We start from the raw sequence: 24,937 nt of genomic DNA, 5'->3' as shown, positions 1-24,937 counted from the left end.
TATCCACTAAATGAGGGAATAATGTGTGTGATGGTACCCCAGGAGAGTTCCAAATGTGTGTGGGTAGAATATATATCCCACGGTGGTAAAATTGAAAAAAGTTGAAAACATTTTTTTTGGGGACTTAGTCATTTTTCCGGCATTGGACAGACTTTCAATTAGGGCAAATGTTAGTGAGCGTTCCAATTTCAGTTCCAGAGCGATTCGCCCAATGAGTCCTTCATATTTAATCATTTTCAGCCAATTTTCTGAATTTTTGAATATTTCACTTTTTTGTGAAAATATCCACTAAATGAGGGAATAATATGTGTGAGGGTACCCCAGGAGAGTTCCAAATGTATATGGGTAGAATATATATCCCACGGGGTTAAAATTGAAAAAAGTTGAAAAAATTTTTTTTTTGGACTTAGTCATTTCTCCAGCGTTTATCAGACTTTCAGATAGGGGAAATGTCAGTGAGCGTTCCGATTTCAGTTCCAGAGCGATTCGCCCGATGAGTCCTTCATATTTAGTCGCTTTCAGCCAATTTTCAGAATTTTTGAAAATTTCACTTTTTTGTGAAAATATCCACTAAATGAGGGAATAATATGTGTGAGGGTACCCCAGGAGAGTTCCAAGTGTGTGTGGGTAGAATATATATCCCACGGTGGTAAAATTGAAAAAAGTTGAAAAAATTTTTTTTTGGGACTTAGTCATTTTTCCGGCATTTATCAGACTTTCAATTAGGGCAAATGTCAGTGAGCGTTCCGATTTCAGTTCCAGAGCGATTCGCCCGATGAGTCCTTCATATTTAGTCGTTTTCAGCCAATTTTCTGAATTTTTGAAAATTTCACTTTTTTGTGAAAATATCCACTAAATGAGGAAATAATATGCGTGAGGGTACCCCAGGAGAGTTCCAAATGTGTGTGGGTAGAATATATATCCCACGGGGGTAAAATTGAAAAAAGGTGAAAAATTTTTTTTTTTTGGACTTAGTCATTTTTTCACAGTTTTTCAGACTTTCAGATAGTAGAAATGTCAGTGAGCATTCCGATTTAAGTTCCAGAGCGATTCGCCCGATGAGTCCTTCATTATTAGTAGTTTTCAGCCAATTTTCTGAATTTTTGAAAATGTCACTTTTTGTGAAAATATCCACTAAATGAGGGAATAATATGTGTGAGGGTACCCCAGGAGAGTTCCAAATGTGTGTGGGTAGAATATATATCCCACGGGGGTAAAATTGAAAAAAGTTTAAAAAAAAATTTTTTTGGACTTAGTCATTTTTTCAGCGTTTATCAGACTTTCACATAGGAGAAATGTCAGTGAGCGTTCTGATTTCAGTTCCAGAGCGATTCGCCCGATGAGTCCTTCATATTTAGTCGTTTTCAGCCAATTTTCTGAATTTTTGAAAATTTCACTTTTTTGTGAAAATATCCACAAAATGAGGGAATAATATGTGTGAGGGTACCTCAGGAGAGTTCCAAATGTGTGTGGGTAGAATATATATCCCACGGGGGTAAAATTGAAAAAAGGTGAAAAAATTTTTTTTTTGGACTTAGTCATTTTTTCAGCGTTTATCAGACTTTCAGATAGGGGAAATGTCAGTGAGCGTTCCGATTTCAGTTCCAGAGCGATTCGCCCGATGAGTCCTTCATATTTAGTCGTTTTCAGCCAATTTTCTGAATTTTTGAAAATTTCACTTTTTTGTGAAAATACCCACTAAATGAGGGAATAATATGTGTGAGGGTACCCCAGGAGAGTTCCAAATGTGTGTGGGCAGAATATATATCACACGGGAGTAAAATTGAAAAAAGGTGAAAAATTTTTTTTTTTTGGACTTAGTCATTTTTTCACCGTTTTTCAGACTTTCAGATAGTAGAAATGTCAGTGAGCATTCCGATTTAAGTTCCAGAGCGATTCGCCTGATGTGTCCTTCATATTTAGTCGTTTTCAGACAAATTTCAGAATTTTTGAAAATTTCACTTTTTTGTGAAAATATCCACTAAATGAGGGAATAATATGTGTAAGGGTACCCCAGGAGAGTTCCAAATGTGTGTGGGTAGAATATATATCCCACGGGGGTAAAATTGAAAAAAGGTGAAAAAAATTTTTTTTGGACTTAGTCATTTTTTCAGCGTTTATCAGACTTTCAGATAGTGGAAATGTCAGTGAGCGTTCCGATTTCAGTTCCAGAGCGATTCGCCCTATGAGTCCTTCATATTTAGTCGTTTTCAGCCAATTTTCTGAATTTTTGAAAATTTCACTTTTTTGTGAAAATATCCACTAAATGAGGGAATAATATGTGTGAGGGTACCCCAGGAGAGTTCCAAATGTGTGTGGGTAGAATATATATCCCACGGGGGTAAAATTGAAAAAAGGTGAAAAATTTTTTTTTTTTGGACTGTCATTTTTTCACAGTTTTTCAGACTTTCAGATAGTAGAAATGTCAGTGAGCATTCCGATTTAAGTTCCAGAGCGATTCGCCCGATGTGTCCTTCATATTTAGTCGTTTTCAGCCAAATTTCAGAATTTTTGAAAATTTCACTTTTTTGTGAAAATATCCACTAAATGAGGGAATAATATGTGTGAGGGTACCCCAGGAGAGTTCCAAATGTGTGTGGGTAGAATATATATCCCACGGGGGTAAAATTGAAAAAAGGTGAAAAAAATTTTTTTTTAGACTTAGTCATTTTTTCAGCGTTTATCAGACTTTCAGATAGGGGAAATGTCAGTGAGCGTTCCGATTTCAGTTCCAGAGCGATTCGCCCGATGATTCCTTCATATTTAGTCTTTTTCATCCAATTTTCTGAATTTTTGAAAATTTCACTTTTTTGTGAAAATATCCACTAAATGAGGGAATAATATGTGTAAGGGTGCCCCAGGAGAGTTCCAAATGTGTGTGGGTAGAATATATATCCCACGGGGGTAAAATTAAAAAAAGGTGAAAAAAATTTTTTTTGGACTTAGTCATTTTTTCAGCGTTTATCAGACTTTCAGATAGGGGAAATGTCAGTGAGCGTTCCGATTTCAGTTCCAGAGCGATTCGCCCGATGAGTCCTTCATATTTAGTCGTTTTCAGCCAATATTCTAAATATTTGAAAATTTCACTTTTTTGTGAAAATATCCACTAAATGAGGGAATAATATGTGTGAGGGTACCCCAGGAGAGTTCCAAATGTGTGTGGGTAGAATATATATCCCACGGGGGTAAAATTGAAAAAAGGTGAAAAATTTTTTTTTTTTGGACTTAGTCATTTTTTCAGTTTTTCAGACTTTCAGATAGTAGAAATGTCAGTGAGCATTCCGATTTAAGTTCCAGAGCGATTCGCCCGATGTGTCCTTCATATTTAGTCGTTTTCAGCCAAATTTCAGAATTTTTGAAAATTTCACTTTTTTGTGAAAATATCCACTAAATGAGTGAATAATATGTGTGAGGGTACCCCAGGAGAGTTCCAAATGTGTGTGGGTAGAATATATATCCCACGGGGGTAAAATTGAAAAAAGGTGAAAAAAATTTTTTTTGGGACTTAGTCATTTTTTCAGCGTTTATCAGACTTTCAGATAGGGGAAATGTCAGTGAGCGTTCCGATTTCAGTTCCAGAACGATTCGCCCGATGAGTCCTTCATATTTAGTCGTTTTCAGCCAATTTTCTGAATTTTTGAAAATTTCACTTTTTTGTGAAAATATCCACTAAATGAGGAAATAATATGCGTGAGGGTACCCCAGGAGAGTTCCAAATGTGTGTGGGTAGAATATATATCCCACGGGGGTAAAATTGAAAAAAGGTGAAAAAAATTTTTTTTGGACTTAGTCATTTTTTCAGCGTTTATCAGACTTTCAGATAGGGGAAATGTCAGTGAGCGTTCCGATTTCAGTTCCAGAGCGATTCGCCCTATGAGTCCTTCATATTTAGTCGTTTTCAGCCAATTTTCTGAATTTTTGAAAATTTCACTTTTTTGTGAAAATATCCACTAAATGAGGGAATAATATGTGTGAGGGTACCCCAGGAGAGTTCCAAATGTGTTTGGGTAGAATATATATCCCACGGGGGTAAAATTGAAAAAAGGTGAAAAATCTTTTTTTTTTGGACTTAGTCATTTTTTCACAGTTTTTCAGACTTTCAGATAGTAGAAATGTCAGTGAGCATTCCGATTTAAGTTCCAGAGCGATTCGCCCGATGTGTCCTTCATATTTAGTCGTTTTCAGACAAATTTCAGAATTTTTGAAAATTTCACTTTTTTGTGAAAATATCCACTAAATGAGGGAATAATATGTGTAAGGGTACCACAGGAGAGTTCCAAATGTGTGTGGGTAGAATATATATCCCACGGGGGTAAAATTGAAAAAAGGTGAAAAAAATTTTTTTTGGACTTAGTCATTTTTTCAGCGTTTATCAGACTTTCAGATAGGGGAAATGTCAGTGAGCGTTCCGATTTCAGTTCCAGAGCGATTCGCCCTATGAGTCCTTCATATTTAGTCGTTTTCAGCCAATTTTCTGAATTTTTGAAAATTTCACTTTTTTGTGAAAATATCCACTAAATGAGGGAATAATATGTGTGAGGGTACCCCAGGAGAGTTCCAAATGTGTGTGGGTAGAATATATATCCCACGGGGGTAAAATTGAAAAAAGGTGAAAAATCTTTTTTTTTTGGACTTAGTCATTTTTTCACAGTTTTTCAGACTTTCAGATAGTAGAAATGTCAGTGAGCATTCCGATTTAAGTTCCAGAGCGATTCGCCCGATGTGTCCTTCATATTTAGTCGTTTTCAGACAAATTTCAGAATTTTTGAAAATTTCACTTTTTTGTGAAAATATCCACTAAATGAGGGAATAATATGTGTAAGGGTACCCCAGGAGAGTTCCAAATGTGTGTGGGTAGAATATATATCCCACGGGGGTAAAATTGAAAAAAGGTGAAAAAAATTTTTTTTGGACTTAGTCATTTTTTCAGCGTTTATCAGACTTTCAGATAGGGGAAATGTCAGTGAGCGTTCCGATTTCAGTTCCAGAGCGATTCGCCCTATGAGTCCTTCATATTTAGTCGTTTTCAGCCAATTTTCTGAATTTTTGAAAATTTCACTTTTTTGTGAAAATATCCACTAAATGAGGGAATAATATGTGTGAGGGTACCCCAGGAGAGTTCCAAATGTGTGTGGGTAGAATATATATCCCACGGGGGTAAAATTGAAAAAAGGTGAAAAAAAATTTTTTTTAGACTTAGTCATTTTTTCAGCGTTTATCAGACTTTCAGATAGGGGAAATGTCAGAGAGCGTTCCGATTTCAGTTCCAGAGCGATTCGCCCGATGAGTCCTTCATATTTAGTCTTTTTCATCCAATTTTCTGAATTTTTGAAAATTTCACTTTTTTGTGAAAATATCCACTAAATGAGGGAATAATATGTGTGAAGGTACCCCAGGAGAGTACCAAATGGGTGTGGGTAGAATATATATCCCACGGGGGTAAAATTGAAAAAAGGTGAAAAATTTTTTTTTTGGAACTTAGTCATTTTTTCAGCGTTTTTCAGACTTTCAGATAGGGGAAATGTCAGTGAGCGTTCCGATTTCAGTTCCAGAGCGATTCGCCCTATGAGTCCTTCATATTTAGTCGTTTTCAGCCAATTTTCTGAATTTTTGAAAATTTCACTTTTTTGTGAAAATATCCACTAAATGAGGGAATAATATGTGTGAGGGTACCCCAGGAGAGTTCCAAATGTGTGTGGGTAGAATATATATCCCACGGGGGTAAAATTGAAAAAAGGTGAAAAAAAATTTTTTTTAGACTTAGTCATTTTTTCAGCGTTTATCAGACTTTCAGATAGGGGAAATGTCAGTGAGCGTTCCGATTTCAGTTCCAGAGCGATTCGCCCGATGATTCCTTCATATTTAGTCTTTTTCATCCAATTTTCTGAATTTTTGAAAATTTCACTTTTTTGTGAAAATATCCACTAAATGAGGGAATAATATGTGTAAGGGTGCCCCAGGAGAGTTCCAAATGTGTGTGGGTAGAATATATATCCCACGGGGGTAAAATTAAAAAAAGGTGAAAAAAATTTTTTTTGGACTTAGTCATTTTTTCAGCGTTTATCAGACTTTCAGATAGGGGAAATGTCAGTGAGCGTTCCGATTTCAGTTCCAGAGCGATTCGCCCGATGAGTCCTTCATATTTAGTCGTTTTCAGCCAATATTCTAAATATTTGAAAATTTCACTTTTTTGTGAAAATATCCACTAAATGAGGGAATAATATGTGTGAGGGTACCCCAGGAGAGTTCCAAATGTGTGTGGGTAGAATATATATCCCACGGGGGTAAAATTGAAAAAAGGTGAAAAATTTTTTTTTTTTGGACTTAGTCATTTTTTCAGTTTTTCAGACTTTCAGATAGTAGAAATGTCAGTGAGCATTCCGATTTAAGTTCCAGAGCGATTCGCCCGATGTGTCCTTCATATTTAGTCGTTTTCAGCCAAATTTCAGAATTTTTGAAAATTTCACTTTTTTGTGAAAATATCCACTAAATGAGTGAATAATATGTGTGAGGGTACCCCAGGAGAGTTCCAAATGTGTGTGGGTAGAATATATATCCCACGGGGGTAAAATTGAAAAAAGGTGAAAAAAATTTTTTTTGGGACTTAGTCATTTTTTCAGCGTTTATCAGACTTTCAGATAGGGGAAATGTCAGTGAGCGTTCCGATTTCAGTTCCAGAACGATTCGCCCGATGAGTCCTTCATATTTAGTCGTTTTCAGCCAATTTTCTGAATTTTTGAAAATTTCACTTTTTTGTGAAAATATCCACTAAATGAGGAAATAATATGCGTGAGGGTACCCCAGGAGAGTTCCAAATGTGTGTGGGTAGAATATATATCCCACGGGGGTAAAATTGAAAAAAGGTGAAAAAAATTTTTTTTGGACTTAGTCATTTTTTCAGCGTTTATCAGACTTTCAGATAGGGGAAATGTCAGTGAGCGTTCCGATTTCAGTTCCAGAGCGATTCGCCCTATGAGTCCTTCATATTTAGTCGTTTTCAGCCAATTTTCTGAATTTTTGAAAATTTCACTTTTTTGTGAAAATATCCACTAAATGAGGGAATAATATGTGTGAGGGTACCCCAGGAGAGTTCCAAATGTGTTTGGGTAGAATATATATCCCACGGGGGTAAAATTGAAAAAAGGTGAAAAATCTTTTTTTTTTGGACTTAGTCATTTTTTCACAGTTTTTCAGACTTTCAGATAGTAGAAATGTCAGTGAGCATTCCGATTTAAGTTCCAGAGCGATTCGCCCGATGTGTCCTTCATATTTAGTCGTTTTCAGACAAATTTCAGAATTTTTGAAAATTTCACTTTTTTGTGAAAATATCCACTAAATGAGGGAATAATATGTGTAAGGGTACCACAGGAGAGTTCCAAATGTGTGTGGGTAGAATATATATCCCACGGGGGTAAAATTGAAAAAAGGTGAAAAAAATTTTTTTTGGACTTAGTCATTTTTTCAGCGTTTATCAGACTTTCAGATAGGGGAAATGTCAGTGAGCGTTCCGATTTCAGTTCCAGAGCGATTCGCCCTATGAGTCCTTCATATTTAGTCGTTTTCAGCCAATTTTCTGAATTTTTGAAAATTTCACTTTTTTGTGAAAATATCCACTAAATGAGGGAATAATATGTGTGAGGGTACCCCAGGAGAGTTCCAAATGTGTGTGGGTAGAATATATATCCCACGGGGGTAAAATTGAAAAAAGGTGAAAAATCTTTTTTTTTTGGACTTAGTCATTTTTTCACAGTTTTTCAGACTTTCAGATAGTAGAAATGTCAGTGAGCATTCCGATTTAAGTTCCAGAGCGATTCGCCCGATGTGTCCTTCATATTTAGTCGTTTTCAGACAAATTTCAGAATTTTTGAAAATTTCAAATTTTTGTGAAAATATCCACTAAATGAGGGAATAATATGTGTAAGGGTACCCCAGGAGAGTTCCAAATGTGTGTGGGTAGAATATATATCCCACGGGGGTAAAATTGAAAAAAGGTGAAAAAAATTTTTTTTGGACTTAGTCATTTTTTCAGCGTTTATCAGACTTTCAGATAGGGGAAATGTCAGTGAGCGTTCCGATTTCAGTTCCAGAGCGATTCGCCCTATGAGTCCTTCATATTTAGTCGTTTTCAGCCAATTTTCTGAATTTTTGAAAATTTCACTTTTTTGTGAAAATATCCACTAAATGAGGGAATAATATGTGTGAGGGTACCCCAGGAGAGTTCCAAATGTGTGTGGGTAGAATATATATCCCACGGGGGTAAAATTGAAAAAAGGTGAAAAAAAATTTTTTTTAGACTTAGTCATTTTTTCAGCGTTTATCAGACTTTCAGATAGGGGAAATGTCAGAGAGCGTTCCGATTTCAGTTCCAGAGCGATTCGCCCGATGAGTCCTTCATATTTAGTCTTTTTCATCCAATTTTCTGAATTTTTGAAAATTTCACTTTTTTGTGAAAATATCCACTAAATGAGGGAATAATATGTGTGAAGGTACCCCAGGAGAGTACCAAATGGGTGTGGGTAGAATATATATCCCACGGGGGTAAAATTGAAAAAAGGTGAAAAATTTTTTTTTTGGAACTTAGTCATTTTTTCAGCGTTTTTCAGACTTTCAGATAGGGGAAATGTCAGTGAGCGTTCCGATTTCAGTTCCAGAGCGATTCGCCCGATGAGTCCTTCATATTTAGTCGTTTTCAGCCAATTTTCTGAATTTTTGAAAATTTCACTTTTTTGTGAAAATATCCACTAAATGAGGGAATAATATGTGTGAGGGTACCCCAGGAGAGTTCCAAATGTGTGTGGGTAGAATATATATCCCACGGGGGTAAAATTGAAAAAAGGTGAAAAAAAATTTTTTTTAGACTTAGTCATTTTTTCAGCGTTTATCAGACTTTCAGATAGGGGAAATGTCAGAGAGCGTTCCGATTTCAGTTCCAGAGCGATTCGCCCGATGAGTCCTTCATATTTAGTCTTTTTCATCCAATTTTCTGAATTTTTGAAAATTTCACTTTTTTGTGAAAATATCCACTAAATGAGGGAATAATATGTGCGAAGGTACCCCAGGAGAGTACCAAATGGGTGTGGGTAGAATATATATCCCACGGGGGTAAAATTGAAAAAAGGTGAAAAATTTTTTTTTTGGAACTTAGTCATTTTTTCAGCGTTTTTCAGACTTTCAGATAGGGGAAATGTCAGTGAGCGTTCCGATTTCAGTTCCAGAGCGATTCGCCCGATGAGTCCTTCATATTTAGTCGTTTTCAGCCAATTTTCTGAATTTTTGAAAATTTCACTTTTTTGTGAAAATATCCACTAAATGAGGGAATAATATGTGTGAGGGTACCCCAGGAGAGTTCCAAATGTGTGTGGGTAGAATATATATCTCACGGGGGTAAAATTGAAAAAAGTTTAAAAAAATTTTTTTTAGACTTAGTCATTTTCCGCCGTTTAACAGACTTTCAGATAGGTGAAATGTCAGTGAGCATTCCGAATTCAGTTCCAGAGCGATTCGCACGATGAGTCCTTCATATTTAGTCGTTTTCAGCCAATTTTCAGAATTTTTGAAAATTTCACTTTTTTGTGAAAATATCCACTAAATGAGGGAATAATATGTGTGAGGGTACCCCAGGAGAGTTCCAAATGTGTGTGGGTAGAATATATATCCCACGGGGGTAAAATTGAAAAAAGGTGAAAAAAATTTTTTTTGGACTTAGTCATTTTTTCAGCATTTATCAGACTTTCAGATAGGGGAAATGTCAGTGAGCGTTCCGATTTCAGTTCCAGAGCGATTCGCCCGATGAGTCCTTCATATTTAGTCGTTTTCAGCCAATTTTCTGAATTTTTGAAAATTTCACTTTTTTGTGAAAATATCCACTAAATGAGGGAATAATATGTGTGAGGGTACCCCAGGAGAGTTCCAAATGTGTGTGGGTAGAATATATATCCCACGGGGGTAAAATTGAAAAAAGGTGAAAAAAAATTTTTTTTGGACTTAGTCATTTTTCCGGCGTTTATCGGACTTTCAGATAGGGGAAATATCAGTGAGTGTTCCGATTTAAGTTCCAGAGCGATTCACCCGATGAGTCCTTCATATTTAGTCGTTTTCAGCCAATTTTCTGAATTTTTGAAAATTTCACTTTTTTGTGAAAATATCCACTAAATGAGGGAATAATATGTGTGAGGGTACCCCAGGAGAGTTCCAAATGTGTGTGGGTAGAATATATATCACACGGGGGTAAAATTGAAAAAAGGTGAAAAATTTTTTTTTTTGGACTTAGTCATTTTTTCAGCGTTTATCAGACTTTCAGATAGGGGAAATGTCAGTGAGCGTTCCGATTTCAGTTCCAGAGCGATTCGCCCGATGAGTCCTTCATATTTAGTCGTTTTCAGCCAATTTTCTGAATTTTTGTAAATTTCACTTTTTTGTGAAAATATCCACTAAATGAGGGAATAATATGTGTGAGGGTATCCCAGGAGAGTTCCAAATGTGTGTGGGTAGAATATATATCCCACGGGGGTAAAATTGAAAAAGTTGAAAAAAAATTTTTTTTAGACTTAGTCATTTTCCGGCGTTTATCAGACTTTCAGATAGGTGAAATGTCAGTGAGCATTCCGATTTCAGTTCCAGAGCGATTCGCCCGATGAGTCCTTCATATTTAGTCGTTTTCAGCCAATTTTCTGAATTTTTGAAAATTTCACTTTTTTGTGAACATATCCACTAAATGAGGAAATAATATGTGTGAGGGTACCCCAGGAGAGTTCCAAATGTGTGTGGGTAGAATATATATCCCACGGGGGTAAAATTGAATAAAGGTGAAAAATATTTTTTTTTTTAGACTTAGTCATTTTTTCAGCGTTTATCAGACTTTCAGATAGGGGAAATGTCAGTGAGCGTTCCGATTTCAGTTCCAGAGCGATTCGCCCGATGAGTACTTCATATTTAGTCGTTTTCAGCCAATTTCCTGAATTTTTGAAAATTTCACTTTTTTGTGAAAATATCCACTAAATGAGGGAATAATATGTGTGAGGGTACCTCAGGAGAGTTCCAAATGTGTGTGGGTAGAATATATATCCCACGGGGGTATAATTGAAAAAAGGTGAAAAATTTTTTTTTTTGGACTTAGTAATTTTTTCAGCGTTTATCAGACTTTCAGATAGGGGAAATGTCAGTGAGCGTTCCGATTTCAGTTCCAGAGCGATTCGCCCTATGAGTCCTTCATATTTAGTCGTTTTCAGCCAATTTTCTAAATTTTTGAAAATTTCACTTTTTTGTGAAAATATCCACTAAATGAGGGAATAATATGTGTGAGGGTACCCCAGGAGAGTTCCAAATGTGTGTGGGTAGAATATATATCCCACGGGGGTAAAATTGAAAAAAGGTGAAAAATTTTTTTTTTTTGGACTTAGTCATTTTTTCAGTTTTTCAGACTTTCAGATAGTAGAAATGTCAGTGAGCATTCCGATTTAAGTTCCAGAGCGATTCGCCCGATGTGTCCTTCATATTTAGTCGTTTTCAGCCAAATTTCAGAATTTTTGAAAATTTCACTTTTTTGTGAAAATATCCACTAAATGAGGGAATAATATGTGTGAGGGTACCCCAGGAGAGTTCCAAATGTGTGTGGGTAGAATATATATCCCACGGGGGTAAAATTGAAAAAAGGTGAAAAAAATTTTTTTTTGGACTTAGTCATTTTTTCAGCGTTTATCAGACTTTCAGATAGGGGAAATGTCAGTGAGCGTTCCGATTTCAGTTCCAGAACGATTCGCCCGATGAGTCCTTCATATTTAGTCGTTTTCAGCCAATTTTCTGAATTTTTGAAAATTTCACTTTTTTGTGAAAATATCCACTAAATGAGGAAATAATATGCGTGAGGGTACCCCAGGAGAGTTCCAAATGTGTGTGGGCAGAATATATATCCCACGGGGGTAAAATTGAAAAAAGGTGAAAAATATTTTTTTTTGGACTTAGTCATTTTTTCAGCGTTTATCAGACTTTCAGATAGGGGAAATGTCAGTGAGCGTTCCGATTTAAGTTCCAGAGCGATTCACCCGATAAGTCTTTCATATTTAGTCGTTTTCAGCCAATTTTCTGAATTTTTGAAAATTTCACTTTTTTGTGAAAATATCCACTAAATGAGGGAATAATATGTGTGAGGGTAACCCAGGAGAGTTCCAAATGTGTGTGGGTAGAATATATATCACACGGGGGTAAAATTGAAAAAAGGTGAAAAATTTTTTTTTTTGGACTTAGTCATTTTTTCAGCGTTTATCAGACTTTCAGATAGGGGAAATGTCAGTGAGCATTCCGATTTCAGTTCCAGAGCGATTCGCCCGATGAGTCCTTCATATTTAGTCGTTTTCAGCCAATTTTCAGAATTTTTGAAAATTTCACTTTTTTGTGAAAATATCCACTAAATGAGGGAATAATATGTGTGAGGGTATCCCAGGAGAGTTCCAAATGTGTGTGGGTAGAATATATATCCCACGGGGGTAAAATTGAAAAAAGTTGAAAAAAAATTTTTTTTAGACTTAGTCATTTTCCGGCGTTTATCAGACTTTCAGATAGGTGAAATGTCAGTGAGCATTCCGATTTCAGTTCCAGAGCGATTCGCCCGATGAGTCCGTCATATTTAGTCGTTTTCAGCCAATTTTCTGAATTTTTGAAAATTTCACTTTTTTGTGAAAATATCCACTAAATGAGGGAATAATATGTGTGAAGGTACCCCAGGAGAGTACCAAATGGGTGTGGGTAGAATATATATCCCACGGGGGTAAAATTGAAAAAAGGTGAAAAAATTTTTTTTTGGAACTTAGTCATTTTTTCAGCGTTTTTCAGACTTTCAGATAGGGGAAATGTCAGTGAGCGTTCCGATTTCAGTTCCAGAGCGATTCGCCCGATGAGTCCTTCATATTTAGTCGTTTTCAGCCAATTTTCTGAATTTTTGAAAATTTCACTTTTTTGTGAAAATATCCACTAAATGAGGGAATAATATGTGTGAGGGTACCCCAGGAGAGTTCCAAATGTGTGTGGGTAGAATATATATCTCACGGGGGTAAAATTGAAAAAAGTTTAAAAAAATTTTTTTTAGACTTAGTCATTTTCCGCCGTTTAACAGACTTTCAGATAGGTGAAATGTCAGTGAGCATTCCGAATTCAGTTCCAGAGCGATTCGCCCGATGAGTCCTTCATATTTAGTCGTTTTCAGCCAATTTTCAGAATTTTTGAAAATTTCACTTTTTTGTGAACATATCCACTAAATGAGGAAATAATATGTGTGAGGGTACCCCAGGAGAGTTCCAAATGTGTGTGGGTAGAATATATATCCCACGGGGGTAAAATTGAAAAAAGGTGAAAAATTTTTTTTTTTTGGACTTAGTCATTTTTTCACAGTTTTTCAGACTTTCAGATAGGGGAAATGTCAGTGAGCGTTCCGATTTAAGTTCCAGAGCGATTCACCCGATGAGTCCTTCATATTTAGTCGTTTTCAGCCAATTTTCTGAATTTTTGAAAATTTCACTTTTTTGTGAAAATATCCACTAAATGAGGGAATAATATGTGTGAGGGTACCCCAGGAGAGTTCCAAATGTGTGTGGGTAGAATATATATCACACGGGGGTAAAATTGAAAAAAGGTGAAAAATTTTTTTTTTGGACTTAGTCATTTTTTCAGCGTTTATCAGACTTTCAGATAGGTGAAATGTCAGTGAGCATTCCGATTTCAGTTCCAGAGCGATTTGCCCGATGAGTCCTTCATATTTAGTCGTTTTCAGCCATTTTTCAGAATTTTTGAAAATTTCACTTTTTTGTGAAAATATCCACTAAATGAGGGAATAATATGTGTGAAGGTACCCCAGGAGAGTACCAAATGGGTGTGGGTAGAATATATATCCCACGGGGGTAAAATTGAAAAAAGGTGAAAAAATTTTTTTTTGGAACTTAGTCATTTTTTCAGCGTTTTTCAGACTTTCAGATAGGGGAAATGTCAGTGAGCGTTCCGATTTCAGTTCCAGAGCGATTCGCCCGATGAGTCCTTCATATTTAGTCGTTTTCAGCCAATTTTCTGAATTTTTGAAAATTTCACTTTTTTGTTAAAATATCCACTAAATGAGGGAATAATATGTGTGAGGGTACCCCAGGAGAGTTCCAAATGTGTGTGGGTAGAATATATATCCCACGGGGGCAAAATAGAAAAAAGGTGAAAAATTTTTTTTTTTGTACGTAGTCATTTTTTCAGCGTTTATCAGGCTTTCAGATAGAGGAAATGTCAGTGAGCATTCCGATTTTAGTTCCAGAGCGATTCGCCCGATGAGTCCTTCATATTTAGTCGTTTTCAGCCAATTTTCAGAATTTTTGAAAATTTCACTTTTTTGTGAAAATAACCACTAAATGAGGGAATAATATGTGTTAGGGTATCCCAGGAGAGTTACAAATGTGTGTGGGTAGAATATATATCCCACGGGGATATAATTGAAAAAAGGTGAAAAAATTTTTTTTTTGGACTTAGTAATTTTTTCAGCGTTTATCAGACTTTCAGATAGGGGAAATGTCAGTGAGCATTCCGATTTCAGTTCCAGAGCGATTCGCCCGATGAGTCCTTCATATTTAGTCGTTTTCAGCCAATTTTCAGAATTTTTGAAAATTTCACTTTTTTGTGAAAATATCCACTAAATGAGGAAATAATATGTGTGAGGGTACCCCAGGAGAGTTCCAAATGTGTGTGGGTAGAGTATATATCCCACGGGGGTAAAATTGAAAAAAGGTGAAAAAATTTTTTTTTTGGACTTAGTCATTTTTTCAGCGTTTATAAGACTTTCAGATAGGGGAAATGTCAGTGAGCATTCCGATTTCAGTTCCAGAGCGATTCGCCCGATGAGTCCTTCATATTTAGTCGTTTTCAGCCAAATTTCAGAATTTTTGAAAATTTCACTTTTTTGTGAAAATATCCACTAAATGAGGAAATAATATGTGTGAGGGTACCCTAGGAGAGTTCCAAATGTGTGTGGGTAGCATATTAATCCCACGGGGGTATAATTGAAAAAAGGTGAAAAAATTTTTTTTTTAGGCTTAGTCATTTTTTCAGCGTTTATCAGACTTTCAGATAGGGGAAATGTCAGTGAGCGTTCCGATTTCAGTTCCAGAGCGATTCGCCCGATGAGTCCTTCATATTTAGTCGTTTTCAGCCAATTTTCAGAATTTTTGAAAATTTCACTTTTTTGTGAACATATCCACTAAATGAGGAAATAATATGTGTGAGGGTACCCCAGGAGAGTTCCAAATGTGTGTGGGTAGAATATATATCCCACGGGGGTAAAATTGAAAAAAGGTGAAAAAATTTTTTTTTGGACTTAGTCATTTTTTCAGAGTTTATCAGACTTTCAGATAGGGGAAATGTCAGTGAGCGTTCCGATTTCAGTTCCAGAGCGATTCGCCCGATGAGTCCTTCATATTTAGTCGTTTTCAGCCAATTTTCTGAATTTTTGAAAATTTCACTTTTTTGTGAAAATATCCACTAAATGAGGGAATAATATGTGTGAGGGTACCCCAGGAGAGTTCCAAATGTGTGTGGGTAGAATATATATCTCACGGGGGTAAAATTGAAAAAAGTTTTAAAAAATTTTTTTTAGACTTAGTCATTTTCCGCCGTTTAACAGACTTTCAGATAGGTGAAATGTCAGTGAGCGTTCCGATTTCAGTTCCAGAGCGATTCACCCGATGAGTCCTTCATATTTAGTCGTTTTCAGCCAAATTTCAGAATTTTTGAAAATTTCACTTTTTTGTGAAAATATCCACTAAATGAGGGAATAATATGTGTGAGGGTACCCCAGGAGAGTTCCAAATGTGTTTGGGTAGAATATATATCCCACGGGGGTAAAATTGAAAAAAGGTGAAAAAAAAATTTTTTTGGACTTAGTCATTTTTCCGGCGTTTATCGGACTTTCAGATAGGGGAAATGTCAGTGAGCGTTCCGATTTAAGTTCCAGAGCGATTCACCCGATGAGTCCTTCATATTTAGTCGTTTTCAGCCAATTTTCTGAATTTTTGAAAATTTCACTTTTTTGTGAAAATATCCACTAAATGAGGGAATAATATGTGTGAGGGTACCCCAGGAGAGTTCCAAATGTGTGTGGGTAGAATATATATCACACGGGGGTAAAATTGAAAAAAGGTGAAAAATTTTTTTTTTTGGACTTAGTCATTTTTTCAGCGTTTATCAGACTTTCAGATAGGGGAAATGTCAGTGAGCGTTCCGATTTCAGTTCCAGAGCGATTCGCCCGATGAGTCCTTCATATTTAGTCGTTTTCAGCCAATTTTCTGAATTTTTGAAAATTTCACTTTTTTGTGAAAATATCCACTAAATGAGGGAATAATATGTGTGAGGGTATCCCAGGAGAGTTCCAAATGTGTGTGGGTAGAATATATATCCCACGGGGGTAAAATTGAAAAAAGTTGAAAAAAAATTTTTTTTAGACTTAGTCATTTTCCGGCGTTTATCAGACTTTCAGATAGGTGAAATGTCAGTGAGCATTCCTATTTCAGTTCCAGAGCGATTCGCCCGATGAGTCCTTCATATTTAGTCGTTTTCAGCCAATTTTCAGAATTTTTGAAAATTTCACTTTTTTGTGAAAATATCCACTAAATGAGGGAATAATATGTGTGAAGGTACCCCAGGAGAGTACCAAATGGGTGTGGGTAGAATATATATCCCACGGGGGTAAAATTGAAAAAAGGTGAAAAAAATTTTTTTTCGGAACTTAGTCATTTTTTCAGCGTTTTTCAGACTTTCAGATAGGGGAAATGTCAGTGAGCGTTCCGATTTCAGTTCCAGAGCGATTCGCCCGATGAGTCCTTCATATTTAGTCGTTTTCAGCCAATTTTCTGAATTTTTGAAAATTTAACTTTTTTGTTAAAATATCCACTAAATGAGGGAATAATATGTGTGGGGGTACCCCAGGAGAGTTCCAAATGTGTGTGGGTAGAATATATATCCCACGGGGGCAAAATAGAAAAAAGGTGAAAAATTTTTTTTTTGTACGTAGTCATTTTTTCAGCGTTTATCAGACTTTCAGATAGGGGAAATGTCAGTGAGCGTTCCGATTTCAGTTCCAGAGCGATTCGCCCGATGAGTCCTTCATATTTAGTCGTTTTCAGCCAATTTTCTGAATTTTTGAAAATTTCACTTTTTTGTGAAAATATCCACTAAATGAGGGAATAATATGTGTGAGGGTATCCCAGGAGAGTTCCAAATGTGTGTGGGTAGAATATATATCCCACGGGGGTAAAATTGAAAAAAGTTGAAAAAAAATTTTTTTTAGACTTAGTCATTTTCCGGCGTTTATCAGACTTTCAGATAGGTGAAATGTCAGTGAGCATTCCGATTTCAGTTCCAGAGCGATTCGCCCGATGAGTCCTTCATATTTAGTCGTTTTCAGCCAATTTTCAGAATTTTTGAAAATTTCACTTTTTTGTGAAAATATCCACTAAATGAGGGAATAATATGTGTGAAGGTACCCCAGGAGAGTACCAAATGGGTGTGGGTAGAATATATATCCCACGGGGGTAAAATTGAAAAAAGGTGAAAAAATTTTTTTTTCGGAACTTAGTCATTTTTTCAGCGTTTTTCAGACTTTCAGATAGGGGAAATGTCAGTGAGCGTTCCGATTTCAGTTCCAGAGCGATTCGCCCGATGAGTCCTTCATATTTAGTCGTTTTCAGCCAATTTTCTGAATTTTTGAAAATTTCACTTTTTTGTGAAAATATCCACTAAATGAGGGAATAATATGTGTGGGGGTACCCCAGGAGAGTTCCAAATGTGTGTGGGTAGAATATATATCCCACGGGGGTAAAATTGAATAAAGGTGAAAAATATTTATTTTTTTTGGACTTAGTCATTTTTTCAGCGTTTATCAGACTTTCAGATAGGGGAAATGTCAGTGAGCGTTCCGATTTCAGTTCCAGAGCGATTCGCCCGATGAGTCCTTCATATTTAGTCGTTTTCAGCCAATTTTCTGAATTTTTGAAAATTTCACTTTTTTGTGAAAATATCCACTAAATGAGGGAATAATATGTGTGAGGGTACCTCAGGAGAGTTCCAAATGTGTGTGGGTAGAATATATATCCCACGGGGGTATAATTGAAAAAAGGTGAAAAATTTTTTTTTTTGGACTTAGTAATTTTTTCAGCGTTTATCAGACTTTCAGATAGGGGAAATGTCAGTGAGCATTCCGATTTCAGTTCCAGAGCGATTCGCCCGATGAGTCCTTCATATTTAGTCGTTTTCAGCCAATTTTCAGAATTTTTGAAAATTTCACTTTTTTGTGAAAATATCCACTAAATGAGGAAATAATATGTGTGAGGGTACCCCAGGAGAGTTCCAAATGTGTGTGGGTAGAGTATATATCCCACGGGGGTAAAATTGAAAAAAGTTGAAAAAATTTTTTTTTTGGACTTAGTCATTTTTTCAGCGTTTATAAGACTTTCAGATAGGGGAAATGTCAGTGAGCATTCCGATTTCAGTTCCAGAGCGATTCGCCCGATGAGTCCTTCATATTTAGTCGTTTTCAGCCAAATTTCAGAATTTTTGAAAATTTCACTTTTTTGTGAAAATATCCACTAAATGAGGGAATAATATGTGTGAGGGTACCCCAGGAGAGTTCCAAATGTGTTTGGGTAGAATATATATCCCACGGGGGTAAAATTGAAAAAAGGTGAAAAAAAAATTTTTTTGGACTTAGTCATTTTTCCGGCGTTTATCGGACTTTCAGATAGGGGAAATGTCAGTGAGCGTTCCGATTTAAGTTCCAGAGCGATTCACCCGATGAGTCCTTCATATTTAGTCGTTTTCAGCCAATTTTCTGAATTTTTGAAAATTTCACTTTTTTGTGAAAATATCCACTAAATGAGGGAATAATATGTGTGAGGGTACCCCAGGAGAGTTCCAAATGTGTGTGGGTAGAATATATATCACACGGGGGTAAAATTGAAAAAAGGTGAAAAATTTTTTTTTTTGGACTTAGTCATTTTTTCAGCGTTTATCAGACTTTCAGATAGGGGAAATGTCAGTGAGCGTTCCGATTTCAGTTCCAGAGCGATTCGCCCGATGAGTCCTTCATATTTAGTCGTTTTCAGCCAATTTTCTGAATTTTTGAAAATTTAACTTTTTTGTTAAAATATCCACTAAATGAGGGAATAATATGTGTGGGGGTACCCCAGGAGAGTTCCAAATGTGTGTGGGTAGAATATATATCCCACGGGGGCAAAATAGAAAAAAGGTGAAAAATTTTTTTTTTGTACGTAGTCATTTTTTCAGCGTTTATCAGACTTTCAGATAGGGGAAATGTCAGTGAGCGTTCCGATTTCAGTTCCAGAGCGATTCGCCCGATGAGTCCTTCATATTTAGTCGTTTTCAGCCAATTTTCTGAATTTTTGAAAATTTCACTTTTTTGTGAAAATATCCACTAAATGAGGGAATAATATGTGTGAGGGTATCCCAGGAGAGTTCCAAATGTGTGTGGGTAGAATATATATCCCACGGGGTTAAAATTGAAAAAAGTTGAAAAAAAATTTTTTTTAGACTTAGTCATTTTCCGGCGTTTATCAGACTTTCAGATAGGTGAAATGTCAGTGAGCATTCCGATTTCAGTTCCAGAGCGATTCGCCCGATGAGTCCTTCATATTTAGTCGTTTTCAGCCAATTTTCAGAATTTTTGAAAATTTCACTTTTTTGTGAAAATATCCACTAAATGAGGGAATAATATGTGTGAAGGTACCCCAGGAGAGTACCAAATGGGTGTGGGTAGAATATATATCCCACGGGGGTAAAATTGAAAAAAGGTGAAAAAAATTTTTTTTCGGAACTTAGTCATTTTTTCAGCGTTTTTCAGACTTTCAGATAGGGGAAATGTCAGTGAGCGTTCCGATTTCAGTTCCAGAGCGATTCGCCCGATGAGTCCTTCATATTTAGTCGTTTTCAGCCAATTTTCTGAATTTTTGAAAATTTCACTTTTTTGTGAAAATATCCACTAAATGAGGGAATAATATGTGTGGGGGTACCCCAGGAGAGTTCCAAATGTGTGTGGGTAGAATATATATCCCACGGGGGTAAAATTGAATAAAGGTGAAAAATATTTATTTTTTTTGGACTTAGTCATTTTTTCAGCGTTTATCAGACTTTCAGATAGGGGAAATGTCAGTGAGCGTTCCGATTTCAGTTCCAGAGCGATTCGCCCGATGAGTCCTTCATATTTAGTCGTTTTCAGCCAATTTTCTGAATTTTTGAAAATTTCACTTTTTTGTGAAAATATCCACTAAATGAGGGAATAATATGTGTGAGGGTACCTCAGGAGAGTTCCAAATGTGTGTGGGTAGAATATATATCCCACGGGGGTATAATTGAAAAAAGGTGAAAAATTTTTTTTTTTGGACTTAGTAATTTTTTCAGCGTTTATCAGACTTTCAGATAGGGGAAATGTCAGTGAGCATTCCGATTTCAGTTCCAGAGCGATTCGCCCGATGAGTCCTTCATATTTAGTCGTTTTCAGCCAATTTTCAGAATTTTTGAAAATTTCACTTTTTTGTGAAAATATCCACTAAATGAGGAAATAATATGTGTGAAGGTACCCCAGGAGAGTACCAAATGGGTGTGGGTAGAATATATATCCCACGGGGGTAAAATTGAAAAAAGGTGAAAAAATTTTTTTTTCGGAACTTAGTCATTTTTTCAGCGTTTTTCAGACTTTCAGATAGGGGAAATGTCAGTGAGCGTTCCGATTTCAGTTCCAGAGCGATTCGCCCGATGAGTCCTTCATATTTAGTCGTTTTCAGCCAATTTTCTGAATTTTTGAAAATTTCACTTTTTTGTGAAAATATCCACTAAATGAGGGAATAATATGTGTGGGGGTACCCCAGGAGAGTTCCAAATGTGTGTGGGTAGAATATATATCCCACGGGGGTAAAATTGAATAAAGGTGAAAAATATTTATTTTTTTTGGACTTAGTCATTTTTTCAGCGTTTATCAGACTTTCAGATAGGGGAAATGTCAGTGAGCGTTCCGATTTCAGTTCCAGAGCGATTCGCCCGATGAGTCCTTCATATTTAGTCGTTTTCAGCCAATTTTCTGAATTTTTGAAAATTTCACTTTTTTGTGAAAATATCCACTAAATGAGGGAATAATATGTGTGAGGGTACCTCAGGAGAGTTCCAAATGTGTGTGGGTAGAATATATATCCCACGGGGGTATAATTGAAAAAAGGTGAAAAATTTTTTTTTTTGGACTTAGTAATTTTTTCAGCGTTTATCAGACTTTCAGATAGGGGAAATGTCAGTGAGCATTCCGATTTCAGTTCCAGAGCGATTCGCCCGATGAGTCCTTCATATTTAGTCGTTTTCAGCCAATTTTCAGAATTTTTGAAAATTTCACTTTTTTGTGAAAATATCCACTAAATGAGGAAATAATATGTGTGAGGGTACCCCAGGAGAGTTCCAAATGTGTGTGGGTAGAGTATATATCCCACGGGGGTAAAATTGAAAAAAGTTGAAAAAATTTTTTTTTTGGACTTAGTCATTTTTTCAGCGTTTATAAGACTTTCAGATAGGGGAAATGTCAGTGAGCATTCCGATTTCAGTTCCAGAGCGATTCGCCCGATGAGTCCTTCATATTTAGTCGTTTTCAGCCAAATTTCAGAATTTTTGAAAATTTCACTTTTTTGTGAAAATATCCACTAAATGAGGAAATAATATGTGTGAGGGTACCCTAGGAGAATTCCAAATGTGTGTGGGTAGAGTATATATCCCACGGGGGTAAAATTGAAAAAAGGTGAAAAAATTTTTTTTTGGACTTAGTCATTTTTTCAGCGTTTATCAGACTTTCAGATATGGGAAATGTCAGTGAGCGTTCCGATTTCAGTTCCAGAGCGATTCGCCCGATGAGTCCTTCATATTTAGTCGTTTTCAGCCAAATTTCAGAATTTTTGAAAATTTCACTTTTTTGTGAAAATATCCACTAAATGAGGGAATAATATGTGTGAGGGTACCTCAGGAGAGTTCCAAATGTGTGTGGGTAGCATATTAATCCCACGGGGGTATAATTGAAAAAAGGTGAAAAAATTTTTTTTTTAGGCTTAGTCATTTTTTCAGCGTTTATCAGACTTTCAGATAGGGGAAATGTCAGTGAGCGTTCCGATTTCAGTTCCAGAGCGATTCGCCCGATGAGTCCATCATATTTAGTCGTTTTCAGACAATTTTCTGAATATTTGAAAATTTCACTCTTTTGTGAAAATATCCACTAAATGAGGGAATAATATGTGTGAGGGTACCCCAGGAGAGTTCCAAATGTGTGTGGGTAGAATATATATCCCGCGGGGGTAAAATTGAAAAAAGGTGAAAAAATTATTTTTTTGGACTTAGTCATTTTTTGAGCGTTTATCAGACTTTCAGATAGGGGAAATGTCAGTGAGTGTTCCGATTTCAGTTCCAGAGCTATTCGCCCAATGAGTCCTTCATATTTAGTCGTTTTCAGCCAATTTTCTGAATTTTTGAAAATTTCACTTTTTTTGTGAAAATATCCACTAAATGAGGGAATAATATGTGTGAGGGTACCCCAGGAGAGTTCCAAATGTGTGTGGGTAGAATATATATCCCGCGGGGGTAAAATTGAAAAAAGGTGAAAAATTTTTTTTTTTGGACTTAGTCATTTTTTCAGCGTTTATCAGACTTTCAGATAGGGGAAATGTCAGTGAGCATTCCGATTTCAGTTCCAGAGCGATTCGCCCGATGAGTTCTTCATATTTAGTCGTTTTCAGCCAATTTTCTGAATTTTTGAAAATTTCACTTTTTTGTGAAAATATCCACTAAATGAGGGAATAATATGTGTGAGGGTACCCCAGGAGTGTTCCAAATGTGTGTGGGTAGAATATATATACCACGGGGGTAAAATTGAAAAAAGGTGAAAAAAAAATTTTTTTAGACTTAGTCATTTTTCCGTCGTTTATCAGACTTTCAGATAGGGGAAATGACAGTGAGCGTTCCGATTTCAGTTCCAGAGCGATTCGCCCAATGAGTCCTTGATATTTAGTCGTTTTCAGCCAATTTTCTGAATTTTTGTAAATTTCACTTGTTTGTGAAAATATCCACTAAATGAGGGAATAATAAGTGTGAGGGTACCCCAGGAATGTTCCAAATGTGCGTGGGTAGAATATATATCCCACGGGGGTAAAATTGAAAAAAGTTGAAAAAATTTTTTGGGGGACTTAGTCATGTTTCCGGCGTTTATCAGACTTTCAGATAGGGGAAATGTCAGTGAGCATTCCGATTTCAGTTCCAGAGAGATTCGCCCGATGAGTTATTCATATTTAGTCGTTTTCAGCCAATTTTCTGAATTTTTGAAAATGTCACTTTTTTGTGAAAATATCCACTAAATGAGGGAATAATATGTGTGAGGATACCCCAGTAGAGTTCCAAATGTGTGGGTAGAATAAATATCCCACGGGGGTAAAATTTAAAAAAGTTGAAAAAAAATTTTTTTTAGACTTATTCATTTTCCGGCATTTATCAGACTTTCAGATAGGTGAAATGTCAGTGAGCGTTCCGATTTCAGTTCCAGAGCGATTCGCCCGACGAGTCCTTCATATTTAGTCGTTTTCAGCCAATTTTCAGAATTTTTGAAAATGTCACTTTTTTGTGAAAATATCCACTAAATGAGGGAATAATATGTGTGAGGGTATCCCAGGAGAGTGCCAAATGTGTGTGGGTAGAATATATATCCCACGGGGGTAAAATTGAAAAAAGGTGAAAAATTTTTTTTTTTGGACTTAGTCATTTTTTCAGCGTTTATCAGACTTTCAGATAGGGGAAATGTCAGTGAGCGTTCAAATTTCAGTTCCAGAGCGATTCGCCCGATGAGTCGTTCATATTTAGTCATTTTCAGCCAATTTTCTGAATTTTTGAAAATTTCACTTTTTTGTGAAAATATCCACTAAATGAGGGAATAATATGTGTGAGGGTACCCAGGAGTGTTCCAAATGTGTGTGGGTAGAATATATATCCCACGGGGGTAAAATTGAAAAAAGGTGAAAAAAATTTTTTTTGGACTTAGTCATTTTTCCAGCGTTTATCAGACTTTCAGATAGGGGAAATGACAGTGAGCGTTCCGATTTCAGTTCCAGAGCGATTCGCCCAATGAGTCCTTGATATTTAGTCGTTTTCAGCCAATTTTCTGAATTTTTGAAAATTTCACTTGTTTGTGAAAATATCCACTAAATGAGGGAATAATATGTGTGAGGGTACCCCAGGAGAGTTCCAAATGTGTGTGGGTAGAATATATATCCCGCGGGGGTAAAATTGAAAAAAGGTGAAAAATTATTTTTTTTGGACTTAGTCATTTTTTCAGCGTTTATCAGACTTTCAGATAGGGGAAATGTCAGTGAGCATTCCGATTTCAGTTCCAGAGCGATTCACCCGATGAGTCATTCATATTCAGTCGTTTTCAGCCAATTTTCTGAATTTTTGAAAATTTCACTTTTTTGTGAAAATATCCACTAAATGAGGGAATAATAAGTGTGAGGGTACCCCAGGAATGTTCCAAATGTGCATGGGTAGAATATATATCCCACGGGGGTAAAATTGAAAAAAGTTAAAAAAATTTTTTGGGGGACTTAGTCATGTTTCCGGCGTTTATCAGACTTTCAGATAGGGGAAATGTCAGTGAGCATTCCGATTTCAGTTCCAGAGAGATTCGCCCGATGAGTTATTCATATTTAGTCGTTTTCAGCCAATTTTCTGAATTTTTGAAAATGTCACTTTTTTGTGAAAATATCCACTAAATGAGGGAATAATATGTGTGAGGATACCCCAGTAGAGTTCCAAATGTGTGGGTAGAATAAATATCCCACGGGGGTAAAATTTAAAAAAGTTGAAAAAAAATTTTTTTTAGACTTATTCATTTTCCGG

The sequence above is a fragment of the Phyllobates terribilis genome, unplaced genomic scaffold (genome assembly GCF_046119375.1).
Source record: "Phyllobates terribilis strain yellow unplaced genomic scaffold, ASM4611937v1 Scaffold_13__5_contigs__length_258822181, whole genome shotgun sequence".
In the NCBI taxonomy this organism is placed as follows: Eukaryota; Metazoa; Chordata; class Amphibia; order Anura; family Dendrobatidae; genus Phyllobates; species Phyllobates terribilis.
The sequence above is the reverse complement of the archived record's forward strand: the minus strand, read 5'-3'. Positions refer to the sequence as shown.